This window comes from Mirounga leonina, unplaced genomic scaffold (genome assembly GCF_011800145.1).
Source record: "Mirounga leonina isolate KUSES-001 unplaced genomic scaffold, KU_Mleo_1.0 Mir_115, whole genome shotgun sequence".
In the NCBI taxonomy this organism is placed as follows: Eukaryota; Metazoa; Chordata; class Mammalia; order Carnivora; family Phocidae; genus Mirounga; species Mirounga leonina.
In genome coordinates this window covers 39,025,965-39,052,348 of record NW_023270268.1, presented here as the reverse complement: position 1 = coordinate 39,052,348, position 26,384 = coordinate 39,025,965, and the positions used below count along the sequence as shown (strand labels likewise).

At 33.9% G+C, this 26,384-nt stretch overlaps 1 protein-coding gene across 3 annotated transcripts in view; it reads left to right on the top strand.

Moving 5' to 3' along the window:
- SLC9A9 (solute carrier family 9 member A9) overlaps positions 1 to 26,384 on the top strand; it is a 685,847-nt gene that overhangs the window by 11,000 nt on the left and 648,463 nt on the right. For all 3 annotated transcript variants that reach the window (XM_034996352.1, XM_034996353.1, XM_034996348.1), the window contains one exon: positions 8,554 to 8,646. The gene's annotated coding sequence lies outside the window, so the exon portion shown is untranslated. The remainder of the gene's footprint in view (positions 1 to 8,553; positions 8,647 to 26,384) is intronic.

Genomic DNA, 26,384 nt, shown 5'->3' with positions numbered 1-26,384 from the left:
ATTAACACAACAATTTATTTTTCTCTGATTTTACATGCTTATTTCAGACCAGAGGTTTTAGCCTGGAAATTTAGGAGTGCATTAACTAGTATCTCTGTCTGACGCTATCCCAACCTAAAGATTTGAATCATAATTTTCATACTTAAAAACAACACATGAATCATACATCAGCAGTATCAAAATCAAGTGGAGGACTATCTGAAAGCACAGAACAAAAACTGGAACAGATGGAAAGTATAAAAGAAAAGATCAGAGAACTGAAGGACATACAGAAGACTCAATAGTGAACACAGAAGTTCCAAAAGGAATAAAGATGGGATAACATCAATAATTAAATATTTTGTAGAAAAAAAATGTCTTGAATTGGAGAAAGATATTTGTCTACAGAATAAAAGAGCTCAGGCAGGATTGATGAGGAGAAACACTGTTGTGGAAAATAAGGCCATAGGCTCAAAACTAAAATAAAAACTAAGAATGACATGGCAGAAAAGGAGCGGAGTTCCCATCAGTTATTGCAGAGCAATCATACCCGATTTCTTAATACATTAAAATTATCATGGTTTGCTTCTACACAATAGTGCAATCACATTCCAATTCCAAGATTTACATTATAGTCAACAAGGAAGACAGGACCTCAGTGACCATTAATGAGAAAGGAAATACCAGCAGTCACAAATCAGCAGTTACCTGAAAGAGATGCCAGTATCATACAATGAAAAGATGTCATGGAAACTATTATTAATATCTCAAGGACCTATCATTTTGTTGAGATTTCAGCTTTTTCCACATACTGATTTAATACTGTCTTATGGACATGTTAGAAATAATCTGGTTTAATTTCTGAGTCCAGAGGATAAAGAAAAAAAAGTAAAATTCACTAATGGAGGAAGAATAATTATGAAAGAAAAAGAATCAGACAGGAGCCAACTCTTAACAATATTAGAAGTTAGAAAGTTTACTGAGGAAATAGTACAGGAAAGGTCTGTAATCAAACAGCAAAAAAAAAAAAAAAAAAAACCTCAAGACATGGGAAGATAGAGTAAATGAAAGAATGATGAGCTCTGACACATCTGTTACCTAAGGAGATATCTAAACAGATGCAGAGTGACTGAGTATTTGTCATATAAATACTAACTGGTGCTTCTTGAAACAAAAGTGGCATACTGCATAGGAATCCTGATAATAGACTCTAAAGGCAATTAAAATACATCAACAAATTCTAGGAGTTTGTGGGTGGGGAGAGGAGAAGTAAAAGTGTCCTAAAGGGCTCATCCAGAGAAGGAACAGAGTACCCAGCAAACAGAAATAGTTGGTATCTTATTTGCATGTAACCCTTACTTTCCCATATGGATTTCACTTTGTATGAAAATATAATCACCAGTTGCATGAAAAAGTGCAATAGAATTTCATAATTAAAAAGAGGAAAAGATAAGTAATAGTAATGATCAAACAGGAAAACTAAATAAGGGAAATACTTAAAATAAGGAAATATTTTTAAAAATGCGAACCAAGTAGGGTGAAAGGAATAAAACATGAATGATTAATTTCCCCAATGTATAAAACAGCTTCTCGGATTGGGTTGAAAATAACAAAACCTATAAATATACTCCTTAAGAAAAAGTTTAAACAAAGTAGTGAAGAAATGGTGAAAATTTAAAAATGGTGTAAGAGATAAGTAATTGCATACAAAAAATGGAGGAAAGACAACAATATCAGATAAAATGAATTAAGATTAAAAGTTCTAAATAAGATAAAGACTATGCAATGACAAAAGGCACAGTTTACAAAGAGCATATAACAGTTATAAGCCAGTTTTTAAGGTATTATTGCTCAGCTTCAAATTTACTGTTCTATATTTTGCTTTGTAATGCTAGAATTAGAACTCTGAAAATTGCATTTCTGATTTGTCAGTTTGCTCCCTGTTGAGCTCTATCAATAGGGGGCAATAAAGGGTTATCACAAGATAGAAGATGAAAGAAACTGTTCTTTTTCTTACCATTTGTATCTTGTTCCTATTAGCATCACTCTAAAAAAGCTTTACTCTGCAGTGACATTTCCTTATAGTAGCAGCAGTTGACTCTAGTTTGTGGTTTTCTGAACACCATGTTATTGTACTACTTCAGGTAAACCAACATTAATGGTCTACCAGCTTCTCTTAGGGTTGGACCCCAATCCCAGGAGTCCACTCATCTGAACTCAGAAATGCCAGCATCAACCAGGTGTACTGCTTGGTACACCCTTCTTTGGCATCTCAGCTCTAGATATTGTCATTGCTTCCTGCAGTTTCTAGCTCTGTGATATTCAAGGGTTCTTGTCATGCCTTTTGGTTCTTTAGTATCTAATTTTTTATATTAAATTATCTCATTTAAATAGCTCAGATTTTGAGAAGATGGTCATGGAGATGATACCATAGATTTGAAATTTTTTGAATTCCCACATAAAAATAGACATTACAATTATAACATCATATTATAAAGCCAGCAACAAACAGTATTTACGAACAAATAAGATAACAGTGTATCCTCACAAGCTTCAAAATACAAGCAGGTGGAGAGAAGCCATCAGTATACATGAGACCTGTATCTTCTGGGTGTCTATGTAGGGAAAAGCAGGGAGAAGTAATGGGGTATTTGATGGACCTGAGGACAGAAGAGCCCCATGTAAACTATAAAGTATTCACTGGAAATCATGGCAATTCATTTTGAGAACAGTAGCTAAAACTGGAAGAGGGTTAGCATATTTAAAGGAAGAGACTTAAAAACAACAAAATGAAGAGATAAAAGGGATTTGAGAGAAAATGACAAATACTGAAGATATAGAAAGATTTGACATATGGAAATGGTAGTTCATAAAAAAAGGGAAATCTAGGTAATAGAACAAATATTAAAAACTTGCTGAAAGTATTACTATAAAATATGCGTTAAAAGAGCACACTGTTACCTGATAATATCAACCCAGAACAACCAAGACCAAGACTTTTTCTAATAAAATGGACTTAAACAGAAAAAAAAATTCCTTTGGGAATCTAGGGGAAAGAGCACATATTCAGTAAGGGCATCAAAATGATATTACCATGAGATTTTTTTTTTTTTAATATAAATGCTCTATGGGCGCCTGGGTAGCTCAGTTGGTTAAGCGACTGCCTTCGGCTCAGGTCATGATCCTGGAGTCCCGGGATCGAGTCCCGCATCGGGCTACCTGCTCGGCAGGGAGTCTGCTTCTCCCTCTCCCGCTCCCCCCTCTTGTGCTCTTTCTCTCTCTCACTCTCTCTCTCAAATAAATAAAATCTTAAAAAAAAAATAAATAAGTGCTCTATGCCAAAATAGAGTAACACATTTAAAATACTTAAATGTGACAAGGCATAAATGGGATAAAGCAAATGAGTAATTATGATATATTCTAAATCTATTATTCTGTGTGGCCTCGAGAACCAGGATTCTCAGTGTGGAAGGAACAAAGTACAGATGTAAAATTAAAAAGGTTATACAAAAACCCTGTAGTTCTGAATTTGTAAAATCCTAGAAAAAAAAAATTACCAACCAGTAGCAAATAGTGGCTTTAGTTTCCAGATTATTGTTTGGACATAACATTTTTTTTTTAAAAGAAACCATGGCTGCTTCAAGAAATTACTGATCCCAGGTTTATAGCAGGAAATGTATTAGAACATCTTAAAATACTGCATGTCAGAGAAACAAAGATTACAAGGGTCATGTCAGAAGGATTCAGAAGTCAAATTGAGGCCCTCATTGGCAATAGATGTATAAAAATCACAATGGGATGAAACTAATATGTTTAATTTTGCGATTTCATAATAACATTAAACAGTATTTTTTAAAGACTTCATTGGTCACTGTGACAGGTCTCTAAAGATATTCAGTTCTTACCATTTTTACTATATGTGGAAAAAGGGTCTTTGCAGATGTGATTAAGTTAAAGATCTTGAGATGGGGAGGTCCTCAACTGTCCAGGGGACTCTTAAATATAATGACAAGTATCATTATAAGGGAGGCAGAGAGAGATTTGACTACTGACAGAGAAGACCATGTGGTGGAAACAGTCCAGAGGAAGAAGACTGAGGTAGGGCCATGAGTAAAGGAATGCAAGAAATACAGCTTTAATCTCTGGAAAAGAAAGAGATTCTCCACTAGAGCCTTTGGAGTGAGTGTGGCCCTGCTGAAACCTTGATTTTAGCCCCAAAAGACTCATTTCAGACTTATGGCCTTTGGAACTATTAAGAGAATAAATAGATGTTGTTTTCAGGCACCAAGTTTGTGGTTGTTAAAGCAAAGAAAACTAATACAGTCACAAATTATCTTAAAACATAAATAAAAGAAGCAAGCATTCATTTCACCTTTCCTAAATGAACCATACCACTTGATAAGTAGTAAATGAGGGATTGTCTTATTAACTTTTTCCAGCTAATAAATAAAAACATTAGGATATCACTATTTTATAAATAACCAATGAATTAATTAATTTAGACATTGAGCACAAATGGCTGCTAACATCAAAACTGAGTGAAAACAAATTACCTATGCCTTCAGATGAGAGATTATAGTCTTACCAAAGGGATAAAAAATAAAGTTTTGTCAAGCTTCTAGATCCTGAAGACAGTTTGTAGGAAATAGAAAAAAAATAGAACATTTTGAATTATACCATGAGTATGTAATCAGAAAAATCCAGATTATTAGAAACCAGACAGGACAAACATCTCACTTCTTCAACAGATAAATAGTAAAGGAAGGGATGGCAGGAACACCTGTACATAAAAGGAGAATTAAAATACAATTCAAGTTAAAAATGGGTAAAACTAAACTATAGTGTCTAGGGATGTCCATAACAACAACAAGGAAATGAGTATCATACAAGTTGGGATAGTGGATATGGGTGGGAGGGGGCTGTCAGTGGGAAAGGGCACACAGAGAGGCTTCTAGGATGGTTAACCAATTTCTCTTTCTTGGCCAGGGTGGTGGTTATAAGGGTATTATCTTAGACCATTCAGGCAGCTATAACAAAATACTACACACTGGGTAGCTTATAAACAACATAAATTTATTTTTCACAGTTCTGGAGCCTGGAAGTCTAAGATCGTAACTGGCATGCCGGTATGAGGGCCTTCCTCCCAGTCACAGACTTCTTGTATCATCAGTAAGCAGAAGGGGCCAGGGAGCTCTCTGGAACCTCTTATAAGAGCACTAATCCAGAGTCCCACCTATGGATACCATCACCTTTGGGGGTTAGGATTTCAACATATGAATTTTAGAGGAGGGGAACACAAACATTGAGAACATAGCAGGTATTTAACTTTATAGTAATTCACTAAGCCACATTTTCTTTTGTGTGTTTTTCTATAATTTCATAATAAAAAGACAAAAAAAAAAAAGTGGTAAGTATTACACTAGTGTTCCCACCATAAACAACTAAAAAAATTGGACAAAATGTAGGAAAGAACTGTTTTCAGACTTTGGAAAACAGTACAAGAAGGTGATCTTAAAGAGAAGGGAAACAAATGAAATGAGTTATTCAATCATTCTCCTCTAAATGGAGGCAGTTTACAGACTGGAAAGCAGGAAGGGAGAGCATGAACAGTCTTGGGAAATATTTGAGTTTAGAGCAGCCAGAATGGAGAACATTGTTGAGCAATCAAGGCATTCAGTAGAGATCCCCAAGTGGTCTTACTTAGTAACAGGGCTAGAATATGACCATATTAAGAATTCTATCATCACATGAACAAAGCTTTTTTAAAAAACTTGCATAGATGAAATAACCATGCCATGGGGAAACTCAGCATTCTTTAAAGAAAGATTAAAAATCCAGAGTCAGCAACATAAAAATCATATTCAGTGTTGGATCCAAAATTACTACACATGCAGGGAAAAGTGACTAATTGAAGTGCAATTAATTAATAGAAATAAACCCATAAATATAATAGATGATGAGATTAGCAGACACATTCTTTAAAATAGTAATTATAAATATTTTGAAAGATTTAGAGGAAAACATGAAAATGAGAGGAATGGAAGATATGAAAAAACTAAAATGAAACATTTAGATCTAAAAAATGTATCCAAATAAAAACAAAAACCAAAAATAATAAATGAGCTTAATAGCTAACTGTACACTAAAATAAAAGGTAAATGAACTGAAGATATAGCAAACAACCACAAACTGTTCAAACTAAAGGACAAAGAGCAAAAGGGCTGAAAGTAAATGAACACATTGATTCTTGTGACTGTGCGACAATATCAAGTAATCTAAACTAAGTATAGATGATGTTGGGGGAAGGCGCAGAAAATTTTTTAATGAAATGACAGTCAAATATTTTTCAAATTTGAAGAAAGTTATATATGCATGACAGCTTGAAGTCCAGTGAGTCCCTAGCAGAGTAAACACCAAGAAAATCATACCAACAGACTTAAATTATTGAAAATTAATGACAAAGAAAAAAATTAAGTGAGTCAAAAACAAAAAAAGCATTTTACCTGTAGTGCAATTAATAAAATAAGAATTAACATTGACTTTTCATTAGAAACAATATAAGCTGGAGGGCAATGGAAAAACATCTTCAAAGGACTGAAAGAAAGAAAGTAAAGAATGTCATCTCATAATAATTAAAGGATCAACTCATCAAAAGGGCATAAAAGTCCTGAATGTGTATTCATCTAACAACTGGGTTTCAAAATGCATGAAACCAAAACTAAGAGAACTGAAAGGAAGATTACATCAATCTATAATTATGGTTCAAGATTTCAACACTGTTCAGTAACTGATAAAAGAAGTTGACAGCAAATCACTGTTTATAGAAGATACGAACAACAATATCATCCTGCTTAACCTAATTGAAATATAGAAAACTACATCCAACAAAAAATACATGTTCCTTTTGAGTGCATAGGAAATATTCATCAAGATTGATTATATATTGAGCCACAAAAAAATTCCAATAAATGTAAAATACTCAGTATCATATAGCATTATTCCCTGACTACAATGAAATGAAATTTAAAAATAATAACAAAATTTATCTGTAAATAAATACCTAAACACTTGAGAATTAAACTACCCGGTTTTAAATAACCCATGATTCAATGAATAAATAACATGTTAATTTAGAAAATATGTTGAACTGAACTGAACTGAAATGAAATTATTTTTGAATTATAATGAGAATACACATCAAAACTTGTAGAGTGCAGCTAAAGTGATTCTTAGAAGGGAGTTTATAGCTTTAAGTGCTAATACTTAAAAAAAAATTTAAAAATCAATGATCTAAGCTTCTATTTTAAAGAGCTGAAAGAAAAAAAAATGAAACCCAATATAAGTAGAAGGAATGAAACAAAATAGAATTATGAATTAAAATAAAAAATAGAAAAAAATCAATTGAACAAAGAGCTAGTTCTTTGAAAAGATCAATAACATTGATAAACTTGCTAGACTGATCAGAAAAAATGAAGGAAGAATAAAAAATGTCAAAGATAGGAATGAAAAAGGATAAAACTCTATGGAGCTTATATACATTAAAAGAATAATGACCTATTTTCTGAAAAAAATTGACTACTTAAACTTGATATCATTGAAAATCTGAAAGATCAAATTAACAAAATTGGCACAGAAAAAAATATATGTGAAAAACTTCCATTAAACATGAAATTTATTTTTTAAAAACTCCCCACCTCCAAAACAAAAACAAAAATATCAGTCCTACATGATAGGACTGGTAAATTTAAGAAAATATTGAAAGAAAAGTGACACTAGTCTTATGTAGATTTGAGAAAATAGTGGGAATGGAATACTTCCAACTCATTTTAGGAGATCAACATTCTCCTAATACCCTAACACCAGACAGAGACATTACAAGGAAATAAAATTACAGACCAATATCCCTTATGAAGGTAGATGCAAAAATTCTTATCAAGGGGCACCTGGGTGGCTCAGTCGGTTAAATGACTGCCTTCGGCTCAGGTCATGATCCCAGGGTCCTGGGATTGAGCCCCGCACCGGGATCCCTGCTCGGCGGGAAGCCTGCTTCTCCTTCTCCCACTCCCCCTGCTTGTGTTCCCTCTCTCGCTGTGTCTCTCTCTGTCAAATAAAGAAATAAAATCTTAAAAAAAAAAATTCTTATCAAAATATTATAAATCTAATCTAGTAATACATAAAAATAATGTATCATTACCAAGTAGTAGTTACCCCAGATATGCAAAATTGATTTAATTTTCAAAAAATACAGATATTTAACTTGAAATGGATCAGAGATCGGAGCATAAAAACTAAAACATTATGAAACTTCTAAAAGAAAACCAAGGAGAAAATCATTATAGAACTGGGGTGGACAAAGATTTTTGAGATAAAACATCAAAACTCCCATCATAAAAGCAAAAAATACTAAACTTATCACAATTAAAAACTCTTTAATTTTTTAAATGTCTTTTGTAAATTTTAATATATTATTTAATAAAATAAGGAATTAAAGTGACTGGGGAGCTGGTCAAAAGGTTATTGAGAGCGTGGGCATGTGGGATCTGAGATGTAATTGTTTGAATATGTAAATTTCAGGCATCTATGAGGAGATCATCCTGACTGTTGACATCCAGAAGTAATGCTCAGTGCCAAGAAATCTCTTTGAACTTAAAAAATCTATTTGGCAAGGTAAGGCCACACTTCATCCCAAGGTAGAATGTGAAAGTAGCTATATGCCTTAGGACTAATTTAAAATCTATTATTCTTTTGTAAACATCATTTATTGTTTGATTTTGACTTTCCTACTCCTTTTCTCCTTTCCAGTTTCTTCTCAATTATCAGCTATTGGTTTACAGTGCTCATCCAACTTATCCTTACTGAATTGTTTTTCTTTGCTTGATACTGTAGAGTTGCTGAAAGATCCCATAGTGATAACTGCCTTTCTTCTTTTCTTCTGTGCTTTTCACTCAGGATTGTTTTATTATCCATTTCCTAGGTGTAAACCCGTATATAGTATGTTTTGTTTTGACACAGTTGCAGTCTCAGTTCCTTTCAGAGTGGTCTTAAGAAATGTTATTATTTTAGGTTTTCCAACAGTATTTTTATTTTATTTTTTCTAGTTTTATTGAAATGTAATTGATATATAACACTGTATAAATATAAGGTGTATAGCATAATTCAACTTACATATTTGTGAAAAGATTACCACAATAAGTTTAGTTCACTTCCATCATATCATATAGATACAAAAAAAAAAAAAAAAGAAAAAGAAAATGTTTTTTTCCTTGTGATGAGAACTCTTAGGATTTATTCTCTTAACAACTTTCATACATACCATATAGCAATGTTAACTATAGTCATCATGTACATTACATCCATAGTACTATATATCTTATAACTGAAAGTTTGTACCTTTGACCACCTTCATCCAATCCCACCCTCCCCGACCTACTGTCTCTGGTAACCACAAATCTGATCTCTTTTTTTATGAGTTTGGAGGGGGGTTTTTTGTTTGTTTTTTGTTTCTTTAGATTCCACATATAAGTGAGATCATATGGTATTTGTCCTTTTTGTTTAACTTATTTCACTTATACTCACTTCGTATAATGTCCTCAAGGTCCATCACTGTTTCCCAAATGGCAGGATTTTGTTCTTTTTTATGGCTGAATATTCCACTGAATGTGTATGTATGTTTGTATTATGTATGTGTGTGTATATATATGTGTGTGTGTTCTTTTATAAACATCTTTATCCATTCATCCATGAATGGTTGTTTCTGTGTCTTAGCTATAATAAATAATGCTACCATGAACATAGGGGTCCAGATCTTTTTGTCAGTGTTTCCATTTCCATCAAATATATTCCCAGATGTGGAATTGCTGGAGTATATGGTAGTTCTAATTTTAAGTTTTGGAGGAAACTTCTTACTGTTTTCCATAGCGGCTGTACCAATTTACATTCCCACCAACAGTGCACATGTTCCCTTTTTTCCACATCCTTATGAGCATTTGTTATCTCTATGTTTTTGATTATGCTTTGAGGTGATACTGTGGTTTTGATTTGTATTTCCCTTTAGTGATGTTGAGCACGTTTTCATGTACCTGTTGGCCATTCATATATTTTCTTTGTCACATTTTTAATTGGATTATTTGGAGGTTTTTGCTATTGAGTTGTATGAATTCTTTATATATTTTGGATATTAGCCCCTTGTCAGATATATAGTTTGCAAATATTTTTTCCCATTTTGTAGGCTGTCTTTTCACTTTGATCAAAATTTTTTTTGTTCCTTTGTTTTTGTTTTCTGTGCAGAGCTTTTTAGTGTGATGTAGACCTGCTTATTTATTTTGTACTTTGTTGCTTATGCTTTATGTGTCATATCCAAAAAATCATTGCCAAGACCACTCAAGGAGGTTTTTTCCTGTGTGCTCTTCTAGGAATATATGGTTTCCAATCTTCAAGTCTTTAACCCATTTTGACTTCATTTTGTGAGAGGTGTAAGATAAGGGTTTAGTTTAATTTTTTTACATGGGAATATCCAATTTTTCCAGCACCATTTATTGAATAGACGGTCTTTTCTCCATTGCATATTCCTGGCTCTGTGGTCAAATATTTGTTGACTGTATACACATGGGTTTATTTCTAGATTTCTTGATTCTGTTCCATTGGCCAGTGTGTCTGTTTTAATGCCAGTATCATAGAATTTTGATTACTATAACTTTATAATATAGCTTGAAATCAGGAAGTATGATGCCTCCTACTTTGTTCTTTTCTCAGGATAACTTCTGCTTTTCAAAACATCCCATTAAGAAAATGAAAAGGCAAGCCATAGATTGGGAGAAAATGTTATATATATACATATATATATATGTATGTATATATATATATATCAAATTATATTTGTGTATAATTATATACATAATATATGTAATATATATTTATAATTATATTTTATATAATTATTTTTGTATAAATAATATATAACTGGTAAATAAATGCTGAAAAAAATTCATTATCAGTAATCATCAGAAAAATGCAAACTGAAACTCAAATGACCAAATGACTATATACCATTTAATCCAGCCAAGATGAAAAGAACTAGAAATACCAGGTATTGGCAAGGATGTGAAACAACAGAAACTCAAACATTGCTGGTGGTATTGAAAAATTGTACACTTTAGGGGCACCTGGGTGGCTCAGTCATTAAGCGTCTACCTTTGGCTCAGGTCATGATCGCAGGGTCCTGGGATCGAGCCCCGCATCAGGCTCCCTGCTCAACAGGGAAGCCTGCTTCTCCCTCTCCCATTCCCTCTGCTTGTGTTCCCTCTCTCGCTATGTCTCTCTCTGTCAAATAAATAAATAAATAAAATCTTTTTAAAAAATTGCACACTTTAGAAAACTATTTAGCAGTTTTACAACATCTTAGAAAACATTTACACAAATAAGTCAATGTCAAGAAATAACCTAAAAATTTACCTTATTCCAAAAATGAAGAGAAAATTATATAGACATTCATCCCAGTAACAATAAGTGCTGGAAGACTATGAAACATTATTTACATTTTCCTCAGAAAAAGAAAGAACATCCTAAGAATTTAATACAAAACCAAATTATTACACAGGTTTAGGCTAACAGACATTTCAAACCTATAAAAATCATATTTTTAAATGACAAATTATATTGCTTTTAAAAAGGAAACCACTGGGGGAGAAAAAAGGAAACCACTGAAATTATTATAAAGAAAATAAACAAGCTTAAAACTAAACCAAAGAAAAAACAAAAACCTGTAGCAAACATTTAAAAAGTGAAAGAAGAAGTGGCGTCTGGTTGGCTCAGTCGGTTAGGTGTCCCAACTCTTGATCTCAGCTCAGGTCTTGATCTCAGGGTTGTGAGTTCAAGCTCTGCATTGGGCTCCACACTGGGCATGGAACCTACTTAAAACAAAACAAAAAAATCCATAAAATAATTTGACAGAACTAAGTCCGAACATATCTCTCAGATGAATAAATTTATATGGAATAAACTTACTATAAAAGAGAAAACTCTTAGATTGAATCACAAAGCAAAACCCACATATAGGCTATAGATTAAAGAGATCCAATCTGATCCAGAAAGGTTGAAAATTAGTAGTTGGTATAGACATAACTGCAAGTGCCCACAAAATAAAAATAGAGGATATTTTTGCATGTTTTTCCCCAGTTTTATTGAGAAAGAATTGGCATACCTCACTGTATAAGCTTAAGGTGTACAGCATGATAGTTTGATTTACATATGTTGTAAAATGATTCCACAATAGGTTTAGTTAACATCCACCATCTCATATAGATACAATAAAAAGGAAAAGAAAAAAAAACAATGTTTCCTTGTGATGAAAACTCTTAGGTTCTACTCTCTTAACAACTTTCCTACATACCATACAGCAGTGTAGTCATTATGCTGTATATTGTATCTGTATTATTACTTTATATGTTAAATATAAGATATAAGATAAACATAAGATAACTGGAAGTTTGTACCTTCTGACCACCCTCTTCCAATTCCCCCTCCCACCACCCCTGCCTCTGGTAACCACAATTATGATCTCTTTCTATGAGTTTGATGTTATTCTTTTTTTTTTTTTTCCTGGATTCCGTATATAAGTGAGATAATATTGAATTTGTCTTTCTCTGTCTGACTTATTTCCCTTAGCATAATGCCTTTAAGTTCCATTCATGTTGTTGCAAATGACAGCATTTCCTCATTTTTATGAATAATATTCCACTGTATATGTATTTGTAAAGAAGTTAATTTTATTTATATACACATATGTATGTGTATATATATACACACGCATATATATGTGTGTATATATATATATATGTATATATATATATACATATATATATATATATATCCCACATCTTTATCCATTCATCCATCAGTGGATACTTAGGTTTGTTTCCATTTCTTGGCTATTGTCAATAATGCTATGAATATGGGGCTACAGATATCTTTTCAAGTTAGTGTGCATATTAATATGTATCAATTTTTTTCACACTAATTGTTAGATGCTTATCAAACCCATTTCCTCTTCCACATGGGGCCACTACCTTTCCCAGCCCAAACTGCAATATGGATATGGCCTGTTGACTGGATTCTGGCTAAAGTAATGTGTTGGACAGGATACACCCACTTGCAGGCCTGACAATAAAATGTTTCATGCAGTCTTCTCACTTTTCTCTTGGTTAACAATAAGCAAAAGACCCAACATAAAATTCTGAGGGGGCCATAGAACATAACTTGAACTAATTTGCTCTTTTCTAAATATCAATATATGGTTGATAGATTATACTTACTCCTCTAGAGAGTATGGCCCTCCACACCAGAAGGTGACATCTTCAGGGGTGATTTCCTCATTCTGGGGCCTCTATCTACTTAAATCCCAACTATCATGTATCCTTAAGCTTCAGGGGAAAGGTAATGTTGAAATATTGCTGAGAGTAGTGAAAATTAAAAACCATTTTCATTCACCTACTTTCCACCATGTAGAGGTTATGAATCATCAAAGTCTTGTACCACTATTAATATTTTCAGGTCAGTCCAACCATTTGATGAGAATGATCTCTTTCCTGTCATATCCCTTTGTCTGGATAATTTCTTTTTCTATATTGTATACTAACTCTTGACATAGGGTTATGATTTGAGGTTCTTCTGGTAGCTGATCTTTTAACTATAAACTAGTTGCCAACTCTTAGTTACCACTTTTATTGCTAAATATATCTTGTTACTATCTTCTGGAACCACTTTCAAATCTCTTCTTTAACCCATATGCAATCCTACGATTTTCTTTCATACAAAGAGGAATTTTCTCATTTTTTTTTCTCTTTAAGATGTAAAGAATTTCTGGCTATGACATTTATAGATTTTTTTGCAGATGATCTGGTGGTTGTAACTAGTGATAAAGTGTGTGTTGAATTATATCAATGTATTAAAATGTATTTGAGCAGTAAAATAGTACCACATTTTAGATTTCAAAGTCCTATTGAACTCTAAAATCTCAGCCTTAACCAATCACTGTTGACAAAATGATGGATGTTATACTCCTTTAAAAGTTTCCTTATGAGATTCTTTAAAATTTCCCCTGCTTCCCCTATCCCATCTGTCTGGAGTGTCTGTACTTCCTTGGTCCAAATCAAATATTGCTTTAGGAGTTTGGACAATATAATGGCCTCCTTTGTCTTTTAGACCCTTGGCTAAGGTAAAGTTTAAAAGTATATCATTGAATGTTAAATCATCCTCTGTTACACTTATAAAATTGGCTCATGTTCTTCAAGTCTATTTGCCGATGTTATTCCATATATAGAATCACCCTATTGTTCTCTTAAAGTGAGAAAATAAAAGGTGCTTTATTTAAAGAGCATAAACATTTTTTTCACTTAAAGATTATACTACCTGATTCAATTTTCCTTCTTGTTTCTCCTTAACTGCTTCTGAAAAACAGGAGACATAGCCTGTTACCTAATAGTTCCTAGGAAATAGTAAATTCCTAAACAAGCGTTGGGCCTTGTTAAATGAAGAGGATTTATTAAATAGTGGTTGTATTACTTTTCTAAAACTACCATAATAAAGTATCATAAACTAGGTGGCTTATAAACAACAACAAAATCTATTGTCTCACAGTTCTGGAGGCTAGAAGTCTAAAATCAGGTGTCTGCAGGGTTATGCTCCCATTGAAGCCTATAGGGGAATCCTCCCCATCACATCATTCTAGCTTTTGGTAGTTTGCCAAAAATTTTTGTCATTCTTTGGCTTGTAGATGCATTACTCTAGTCCTCTATCTTCATGTGGTATTCTCCCTATGTCTCCTGCTGGAAGCCTCCTTTTGAAACTCAGACCGCTGGACCAGTAGAGTGTAAGGTTGTGGGTACAGGAAGCAAAAAATTTGCTGGTGGATACCAGGAATAATAGTGAGTGATGCCACTCCCATATCCTCTAGGAGGCTATTTATGTCTAAATTAGTATTATGTATATGATGATTTTCCCTTAGCCAGGATTCACAGGTCCAGGAATCAAGGGATAGAAATGGGAATGAATCCTGTTACTGTTTGATACAACCGTTTTCCATATTCCAAAGGCTGACCAATAATAGTATTTTGCTGATTAGTGAAAATTAACTCTCTTAAAAAAAAACTCTCAGCAGTAAATAATTACTAAAATAAATACATAATTATATATTGCTTACACTGTAAATTTTATAGGAGAATTAAGTTGCTGCTTATTTGTGTCTTATCCGAATTCTTTATAGTTTCTTTTTTATCCATTTGTCAGAGGTTACTCCTTAATCTTACCATCTCAAATACCTCATTTATCCCTATCAGAGAGGGAAAAAGATAAACCCAATCACCTTAACAGCTCAAGAAAAAAGTAAACTAATACCACCAGCGAAACAAGTCAAAAAAAAGAGTCAAGATATTTGACTTTATATTCTTGAGTTTGCTATACCTTTTCACTAGCTTATCATAGTGATGTTAGCATCATTGTCATTCACTTTGAGTTCTTGAGTACAGGATATATATTTACCAATAGAAAAGTATGTGGACGCTATGCTATGGTTTATTTACCTCTCTTTTGTGTGTAATTTTATCACTTTTGAAATATTTTTACATATATTATGTTGTTTAGACAAAAGACCTTTGAAGTACATTATTGCCTTTTTAAATAAGAAAACTAAGGTTCAAAGCAGTTAAACAATTTGTGTTTTGGCATGTAACTAGTTTAGTCGCAAATATAAAGCTCAAAATCCTTTTTTTTTTCCTACTACAACTCAGCTTTGGAAAAACTTTACAAATGGAATACTCTATCAAATATTGTAATAAAGATTATTTAATGTATTAAAATTCTTTTAACCTTTTAAAACTAATGCTACTTGTATGAATCTCATTCTAAAAAACACAATAGTTTAAAATCTAATTTTCATTCATCATTTACTTCTGTTTTTCTTAAATATTTTATTTATTTATTTATTTGAGAGCGAGAATGTGTGAGCGGGGGAGGGGGGAGGGGGGAGAGGAGGGGTGGGGGGTAAGGAGGGGGAAAGAATCTCAAGCAGACTTGCACTGAGCACAGAGCCCAAGGTGGGGCTCAATCTCACGACCCTGAGATCATGATTTGAGCCACAACCAAGAGTTGGAGCCTTAACCAATGGAGCCACCCAGGTGCTCCTTTTCATCATATATATGCTTCTAAAAAATACTTGTGGATTGTTTGAATATTAAAGTATCTGATAAAACAATTTTAAGAAAAAAAAGCAGTTACAGCTGAAAATTATTATTTCTTAATTATGAAGTTTTTTTAGTTATAGTCTAAGAAGACTTCATGTGTCATCCAAAATAATTTTCACAATTACTTCATGTATTTATCCCAAGGACATTTAATAAGTTGTAGGGGCAATATTTCTTTTTATATTTGTTTTCTGTAGTAAAGGATTGCAAGTCATCAGGTGCCAGTGTTTAGGTCATAGGTATAACTCCCAAAGGAAGTAATCTACTTAGAAAGGAAATGACTGCCCACTTTGTTTAAAATGAGTCCAGTGTGTTAACTTAAGAGAGAAAAAAAGTATACCTTTATGTAGAGATGATAATCTAAATGTATATCTGCAGCCCTGACTGCTTCTCTGAGCTCCAGATATACATATCTGCCATAATGACCCTATCTACTGGGATGACCACTAGGCACTTCAAACTTAACCTGGTCCTACCAGAACTCTTGTGTCAGCCCTTTATCCCTGTCTTCGTAGAAGCTAAAATCCAAGACATTCTTATTTCCTCTTTCCTTCACATCCTATATCCAACCTATCTGCAACTGTTGGATTTACTTTCAAATTATATCCCCATCACTTCTTGAAAACTCTACTGATACTGCCCTAGTCCAAGTTGCCATCATCTTCTCACCCTAACTACTGCAGTAGTCTGCCTGCTTTTATGAGACCATTACCCTACCACCCAGTCTCCACATGGAAGCCAGGGTGATATTTTTACAAGGTAAATTAAACCATGTCTGTTACTCCACAGCCCAGAATATGGCCCAATGTCCTTATCTTGGTTTAAGGACCTACATAGCCTTATCTGGCCTTATCTTGTACCACTCTCTCCTTACCACTGCTGTAGCCACACTATCTTTCCAGCTCTTCTTACAAACACACCAAGCTTGTTCAGACCTCAAGGCTTTCCCACCTAGTATTTCTTTTACCTTTCACTGGAGATATTTGCATGATTCAGTCCTTCACATCATTCAGGTTCCCTGAGAAACTTTTCCTGGTTGCTCCATCTAAAATGCACCCTCCCTACTACTTAATTGCTTTTGACTCTTTGATTCATTTTCTTCATAGTCAGTGTTTATTTTTCGTTTTCACACTAAGTGTCCTTCCTGCATGAATAGGAGGTTTGTCTTTTTCATGGCTCCATCCCCAGTGCCTGGTGCAGTGCCCAGTGCTTAGACAGAAATAAGTATTTTTGAATGAATGGATGAATGCATTTATTTAAATATTCATAGTTCTAAAATTGAGGGAAAATAGTTTAATTTAAAAATGTATAATGCTAGCTTAATAAGGAGTTACATTGCTTTGGAAAAATCTTAGTTAAAATTGCAGTTTGCTTCCCTGAAGAGTTGATCTGCTGAGTGACTCAACCCTTAATAGGTACGCCTGGTGGCAGATGTAGGCATTGCAAAAATAAGAACTAAAAATACATAGTCTGTCTTCATCCACAGCAGTGGTTCTCAACCTTGGTCATACATTAGAATCACCTGGGGAAGTTGTAGTCTGATAATCAGTCCAGATCCCAGAACAGGTAATTCAGAATCTTTGAGGGTTGTATTTAGGACTCTATTAACATTTAAAAAAAATCTCTCCTTCTAATTATAATGGACATCCAAGATTGAAAACCACTGATCCATGAGACAAGGGGTTTTGCAAAACTATTCCTGATGCCAACAACAGTATAGGACGTATTCTAATACCTATTGAATTAATTAATGAGTGAGTTAATGAATGAATGGGTAAGTGTAAAGGGTGTTGATAGCCAGTTGAACTGAACACCACTTGAAAACCATTCGGAGGGCTTGGTGGGTAGGGTTGGTGGATTTAGCAAATAAAAATATAGGATCCCTAGTTAAACTTGAAATTTAGATAAAGAAGGATCTTTTTTTTTTTAAAGTAATGTATGTTCCAGATATTTCAGGGAGCATATATATACTAAAAATATGTTCATTATTTGACTGAAATTGAAATTTAAGTGGGCATCCTGTATTTTATGTAGCAACCCTACCTACTAATGAAGAAACAGTTAAGGTTCTCTTGTAATATTCAGCATGTTGTTAAAATATTTAAAATCATTCACTATTGAAGTAGTAATTTAGTCTTCTTTCTTCAGCTGTACAAAGCTACCATAAAGTCTATTATCCTTAGGAATGAATTTAATTTTGCCTTTTTAAGCTATTAATAGAGCAATCATAAAAATGAGGTGAGTTCTTGCACATCATAGATTTTCCAAATGAACTTAGAATTTAAATTCTTCAGTATTTGTTTTTGAACTATCGAATCTTATACTCTAGAGTAAAAAAAGAAAATTCAAAGTGTTTTTAAGACCTGTGAAGTATACTCTCAGCATAACCTCTGAATCAGAGACTTCATCAGGTTCTGTATTTTGAATTCTCTTCATACCCTTATGAAGTATGAGAAAGATAGGAGTCCCTCAGGCTATAGACCTGTATTTCTCCTTAGCTATATTCTGCTCATTATACTGACCAGCTAAAACTAAGATTAAATGGTGTTAGTGAATAAAACTTAACTTTAGTGAGGAAAAATAAAATGATTGAAACAAATCAATTGAATAATTGGTCATACAAGCAGAAGTCTCAAAGACACTACCTTTTTCTTAAAAGATCCATAAAAGTTCCCATCTTTTGCAAATGGTGGATAAACACCTTTCCACCAATAGGTAGCATACTCATGTGTTCAGAAACTCTCTAATGGGTGGGTGACCCAAAAAAGTATCAATTATGGTTCATTATGAGTGCAGAAAGAATGGAATGATGAAAAGATAAAACAGGAAAAGCTATTCACATTTCTAACATTTTCTTTCTCCGTTTGGAGAAAGCACAGTATGGGCTAGATTCTATGCTTCCTGAAGAATTTGCAGGAAGTGGCTTGCTAAGAGTTAGATGGTCAAAAAACACTTGATTTTATTTGCACAGTGTCTTTGATTGTTTGAGTACCTCCTCTTCAAAACTCGCCCAAATGTTGTAACAAAAACCAAACTGTTGCAGCAATTTTCCGGGTTACATGCCATTTCTTTGTAGACATTTTAGCAACCATCCCTAAATCTAATAATGGATAAAAAAACAAACAAACAAACAAAAAAAACCCCAGAAAATCAGAAAAGGAGAAAGTCTATTCAGATAGAAATTTTAATTCATCTATCCCATAATTCTGAGACTATTTCGACAAGGGTAAAGTCAAGCAAGCTATATATTTTCTGCATATTGCTCTAGCTGACAATCTGCAGTGAGGCTACAAGAACATTAGAACTCAAATTGATTTTTCTGACATGGAGTGAATCTGGCACCATGCTCTTTCATAAATATTATTGTACCTTTCTCAGAGCTTGAGATGACATAATTGCAGGATTTGTACATTTTCAGCAACACACACTATTTAAGATATCTGATGTAGGTATTACATAACTTTGAAATACAAAATTTCAAATTGTGTTTTTAGGAAGACTGTCCTGTGGAAGTAGATCCAGGTGGGAGTGCTTAGCTCTATTTTGACTTTTAGTAGTCCTCATATTTACCTTGCAATTCAGTACAAAGATGAATGCTCTCAATTCAAGATATTATACATGGAACTATATGATTCCCTAACAATGTTTGTCAAGTTTCAAACATATGCATATGTATATATTTTTAGTGTATTGATTTTATGTTTTTTTTAAAAACAGGATACCTATGGTGGTGGTAATAATAATAATAATAATAATAATAATAATAATAATAATAATAGCTGTTCCTTGCTGAGGCAGTATAGTTAAAGTTAAAGGCATGGACCCTGGGGTTTTTTCTTCTTATGTTCTGAACCCAGCTCTCTTTTTTTTTTTTTTAAAGATTTTATTTCTTTATTTGACAGAGAGAGACACAGCGAGAGAGGGAACACAAGCAGGGGGAGTGGGGGAGGGAGAAGCAGGCGTCCCGCCGAGCAGGGAGCCCAATGCGGGGCTGGATCCCAGGACCCTAGGATCATGACCTGAGCCGAAGGCGGATGCTTAACCGACTGAGCCACCCAGGTGCCCCCCCAGCTCTGACTCTTAATAGCCGTGTAACTTTGGCAAAACTAACCTCTCCAAACCTTAATTTCCTCATTTGAAAACTTGAGATAATAATAACAGCTACCTGTTGGCACTGTGGACTAACTGAGAAAATATATGCGAAGACCTCAGCATACAGTAGGCACCAGATGGTTGGTAGCTGCTCTTCTAAGGGTAGAATTTGTAAACTGGAAGTTAATACTTTAATGAACTCATTTCTGAATTAGAGATAATAACAGTAACTACCTTTAGGGCTTTTGTGAGGATTAAATGAGGTAAGGTATGTATAATACACTAAGCTTAGTGGCTGGTACACAGTAAGCAAGTGAATAAATGGAGCCATTATTTTATTATTATTATTCTCCGATAAAAATATCATCCTCATTTTATTGAGTAGAAACTTGGGCCAAAATAGGCTAGAAGGTAATTGGGCCAGCAGTCAAACCCTAGTCTGTCTCCAAAGACCCACCTCCTTTCTTGACAATCTCTTTGGCTCTAACCAAAGGTAATTCTGACATTAAAACAGCTGACGGTGAGAGACCAAGAAACATATTTTATTTCAGTTCACTTGCTCAGAGACGGGACATTCTTCCTACCACTTTGCTGATACTCTACGATATAATAACTGAAAAATAGATTGTTTACTCTAAATTTTGAGGCCTTTTAAAAAAACATCATAATGATGTTTTATCACTCAGACAATGAGAATATAGAGATTACATAACCAAATTAAAATAAAGAAACCAATATCATATTCTTTAAACTCTCCAAAATGATAAAATTATAGACTTAGTTGTACTTTTTGGTGCCTTTTAAATGAGTAAGAAAGCTGATATTTAGTATTTTGAACAAAGATTTTACATGAAATTATTATTTTTACTTTTAATGTTTATTTTTTACCTCAAGTGTTTACAAAATGCACCTGGCTAAATATAAATAAGTCAATCAGTTAGTGTTCCAGATGTCTTGGGCAATATCCAGATGTTTGTGATCTTAAAAAAGGATATTTTCAAAACAACCATTTTATTTTCCCACTTTTCAACTGCATGTGCTAGCCTAGCTATTACACTGACTTAGCTATAATTTGCTTTTTAGTGTAAAATAACCTGAATCTTTTCATAGGGAAAATCCAATTCTGAAAGTATAAATTTTAAGTCCCTTTGAAAATATTTTAGAAAATTAGAATGGGAAGAAAAAGAAGGACTATTTAAACTGGGGATTGGTAAAATTTTCTATCAAAAAACTAGATAGTAAATATTTTAGGCTTTGTAAGTCACATGATCACTCTTGAAACTGCTCAATTCTGCCTTTGTAGAATTGATAGGCATGGTTGAATTTCAGTAAAATTTTATTTACAAAAGCAGGCAGCAGTGGGCTGTGTTTGGTTGGCCTGGGTCTAACCACACTAAAGATACCAGATATATTCTATTTTGGATAATAAGTGAACATATAAGTTAGGGAGAAGAAAATTTCAAAATAGTGGAATCTATCACTATCCAGTTGGCCTTGAAGATGTAATGATTATACTTCATTTGCCCCCATCTCCTTACTCCCCTTCTCTGACCTCCTTTGTCCCCCAGAAGCTGACTTTAACAGACTGCATAACCCTTGGACTTTTGGGTGACACGAGCCAGACATGAAAAGCTAAACAGAAATTCTTACAACTTTGGAGTGATTCACCCAGGCATAGTTACTTAACTGCCTTCCAAACCTGGACTGTTGTGTCCTAAGGGAAATCCACACTGCACAAATCTTTCCCCTCTCCTCCAAACTAAAAAGTGTATTGCTTCTCTATTCTCTCAGGGTAAGCTTCCTGTTAATTCTCACTTAGAAAACACCTGATAAATCTGCTGACTGTTAACTAACCCTCAGGGAGGGACTTCTCTTTATTAGAGGATTTCAAGAAATGTCTTAAAAAGTAAATAAGGAATTTATGAAGATGGTACTGAAAGCTACCCTGTGGAACATGGGGCAAGAGTCTTTCTGGCAACTCCTATCTTAGAGAAAATTCATTATCCATAAAGTCAAACTTGATACTAGGAACAAACCAAGATTTGGGGACACAGGTGTTTTTGTATCACCTCACCAAATGCCAATTAGGCCTTTTAAAACAAGTGGTGTAATGTTTATTCATCTTTGATACCACCTTAACTGATATTCTGTATATTATTTTTAAATTAGTCTAAATTGTCAGGTGCTTTGGTATCCATGATGTAATTGAGAGATGATGAAATAGAACTGAAGTGGTAATTTTTTTTTTATGTAATCTTGATAATTAGAGATGTTCTTGGTTTGACTAAGTATGTTTCTGCTAAGAATCTGCTGTTGAAAAAAAAATCACTTTAAAAGTCTGTTGATGAACAATTTGTACTTTTATATTTCCTGAAGTGCACTTCTCGGAACACTAATCTTATGAGTTTCTGTAAAGGAGTGTGGACATATTATCTATAGCCTGCTCTTAAAGGATGGCAATGCACAGGAGCAGATTGAAGGCTCTGAGAAGTATTGTAGTAACTAACCTCTTTAAGTTTCTTCACAAAATATTTCCCAAGCCTACTTAACTATGAAATCTTATTTTGAATGTGATTTAGTAACACTTCATAGAACTTACTTTGGGAAATGCTGGTTAATGGTGTTAAAATATCTGGCTTGGGGGCACCTGGGTGGCTCAATTGGTTAAGCAACTGACTCTTGGTTTTGGCTCAGGTCATGACCTCCTGGGTCCTGAGATTGAGCCCCCCACCCCGAGCTCTGCACTCAGTGGGGAGTCAGCCTGAAGATTCTCTCCCTCTACCCCTTGACCCACGTGTGCACATGCAAGCTCATGCTCTCTCTCTCAAATAAATAAATCTTAAAAAAAAAAAAATCTGGTTTTAATCACTAGGAAAATTGCCACTATTCCATCCAATTATTTTTGGCATCAGTTGATTTGAATATTTTTTACTTAAAATTCTTGTCTTTGAAAAGATTTAGAAAGAAAAAATTAAAGAAGACATTTCCCTAAATGTCTGGTAAACACAGCTTTTACCGGCCTCCAGGTAATAGGCCTGCTGAAGTCGTCACCAATAGTGCTTGAGAATAAGTACTTCCTACCAGTGTTCAACATTCAGTATCACCTCTTCTTGGAAGCATTTTTGGCCCATGGATCCAGTTACTTGTCCCCTCCTTTACATTTCCCTTGTTATAACATTTAATGATTGTGTTTATAGTCCATGATTTACTTATCTAATCCCACACCCACTGGATCAGAAAATCCTTAAGGGTGGAAACTACAATTAATCATCTTTGTTCCTAATATCTAACAGTATTTGATTTTAAGTAGATGCTTAACAAAGTGAATTCCTATGACAATTCTACATAGTTTGAGGCTCCTACAGAAATAGTTTACACTCTCACTAGATACTTTGGCAGTGGTATGCTGGAACTGGCATGTACCAACTCATCAAAGCAGATTGTCAAAATTTGAGGAATTTTGCAAGCTGATTAATTTCACATTGGTACCTAGATATTAGCTAATGGTGAGAGTATTTACACCACAGAAACTGGCAGAAACTATAAATCAAAGTGCTTTTTTTTGTCCCAGAGAGCCAGTTGTTAAATATTTTCCAGCATACCACTATATATATTTTATTCTTCATTAAATTGCTATTTAATAATAAAATAATTTTAACATTTTAAAATAATAATTTCCAAATGAGTTGTTCTGTCTCCCCATTTGGATTGCAAATTCTCTGGGGAAAGGGCTAGTGCTCTTTTCCTTTAATGCCCCAGTGCCTAGGAACTTGTAAGCTCTCAATAAATAATTGCATGTGGAGGCATTAATGTCCTAAATAGGCTTTGTGTTTTGAGCAGTGGGCAAAGATAGGGTGGGTGTGGGAATGTCTGAAAGGAATGAAAAATAAAAGAAAATATTTTGAGTTGATCCTAACACTGAATTTTATGTTCAGAAATTTGACTATACCATATATTATTTTTTCCTTCTAATTTTATATTTATTCTCAAATTTTAAATATGGTGAAAGAGTTATGTTAAAACCAGTGACATAATCATAGCCACAAATGATAATCTCAGGGATATAGGATTTTGTGGTGGTTGGACTACAGACAAAGACATACTTACACTGCCGCAAAACTGCAGCAAAATTAGCTGGAGTTGCAGTATTTCATTATTCCCCATTAAAAAAAAAATTATCTTGAAAGGCCATTAATTTCCAGGGATATTATCCAACCTCATGAACTAATTTATTATATGGAGTGTGATTAGAATTTCAGTACAAGTTTATGACCACACATGAAGAAAATACTGCCTGCACATTTAGTATTTATGCTCATGTTACAAATGAAATAATTCCTTGAAGCCAAAGGCATCTAATTCTAGAATTTCACCTAAGAAAAATGCATATTTTAAAAATATATTAAATTAAGATATATTTTGTATATAGTAAAATATACAAATGTTAAAAGTAAAGCTTAATAAATTTTTACATACATATAAAACCTCTATAACCATCACCAGATCAAGACGTAGACATTTCCACCTTGCCAGAAAGTTCTCTTCTACTCCTTTGTTAATACCCATCCTTCCCATGGCATTATTTTGATTTCTATCACCATAGATTAATTTTGCCTATAAAATACATATTTTTAACAATGTATTTTTTGTTGTTGTTACCAAATACATAAAAAGGAAAAATTACTGTTTGGGTACTAGTTCGGGACAAATGAATATAAAACAGATCAGTGGTTATATATTTAATAACAATAATGATTAGCTTGTACTTTCAGGCACCTAGGAATTCTTTATCAAAGTGATTTTTAAAATATCTGCCAAGACTTTAGGAGTTGTCAGTAGCTACTGATTTTATTTACTCTTTGCCTATATTCAGTTAAACTCATGACTGTTTCTGTATGAAGACAGTTTTGTGTTCTTTGAGTCCATTGTTAGAGGACCAGGAGTACAGAATAGACATATATACTTTTTTTTTAAGATTTTATTTATTTATTTGACAGAGAGAGACACAGTGAGAGAGGGAATACAAGCAGGAGGAGTGGGAGAGGGAGAAGCAGGCTTCCTGCCGAGCAGGGAGTCAGATGCGGGGCTCCATCCCAGGACCTTGGGATCACGACCTGAGCCGAAGGCAGACGCTCAATGACAGCCACCCAGGCGCCCCTAGACATATATACTTTTGTCAAGAATTTTATAATCTAATATCTGTAGATTTTATATGTCTTTCATCCTTCACCACTGTTTGCTTTATTAGGCTTTCTCTCCTAACTGGTATGTTTAATGTCAGTCTAGGATTGGAATCTGGTTCTCCACAACTTTTACCCTATGGTTACATCAGCCTAGTAAAAACAAAAATAAGAGATCTTTCCTTTGACGGTGGGCCACAGAGATGTAGCCACAAAGCCAAATACTCTTGCTCAAGTGGAACTTTGTATGCCCTGAACAGATGGTTTCTGGGAAAAACCTAAAGGGCATGATTTTCCACAATGTGTCTGCACAGACAAGATGGACTTCAGAGGCTGGAATGATAATAATTATATTTTGTATGGTCTAGAGTTTTCCTTCTTCCCAAGTTGTTTTTGAGAAGGGACAGAATGTGAATGAAATAAGCTCCTCAAGACAGCATTCTTTGGGTGTTGCTTTTCTGGCCTGTTGCCCAACTCTGAACACCACAATTCTGTCTATAATTATCAATGGGGGTTCAGGCTAGAGATTGACTAGACCCTCTGTAACTTTAATCTCTTCATCCAATATTCTATACCGGCGACTGCTATTAGTGGTCAACATCCCACCCCCACCTTATCCCTCGATTCCCCTGGTGGAGTGTAACAAAAGCATTATGAAAGAAAGGATAATAATTTCTGTATCTTCCATTTAATTTTGTTTTAATATCATTCCCTCTAAAAGTTCCTGGGTTTTTTTCCAAAGATATTTGATTCAATCTAGTTCCCTCAATATCTCAAACTTGAAATTCAAGTTAAAAAATGTACACCTGGAATTTTGCCTAGATAATGATTTTTTTCCCTCTTAATTATTCTTTTTAAACTTAATTTAAATGAATTCAATTAAGCAAATCTTTTTTGG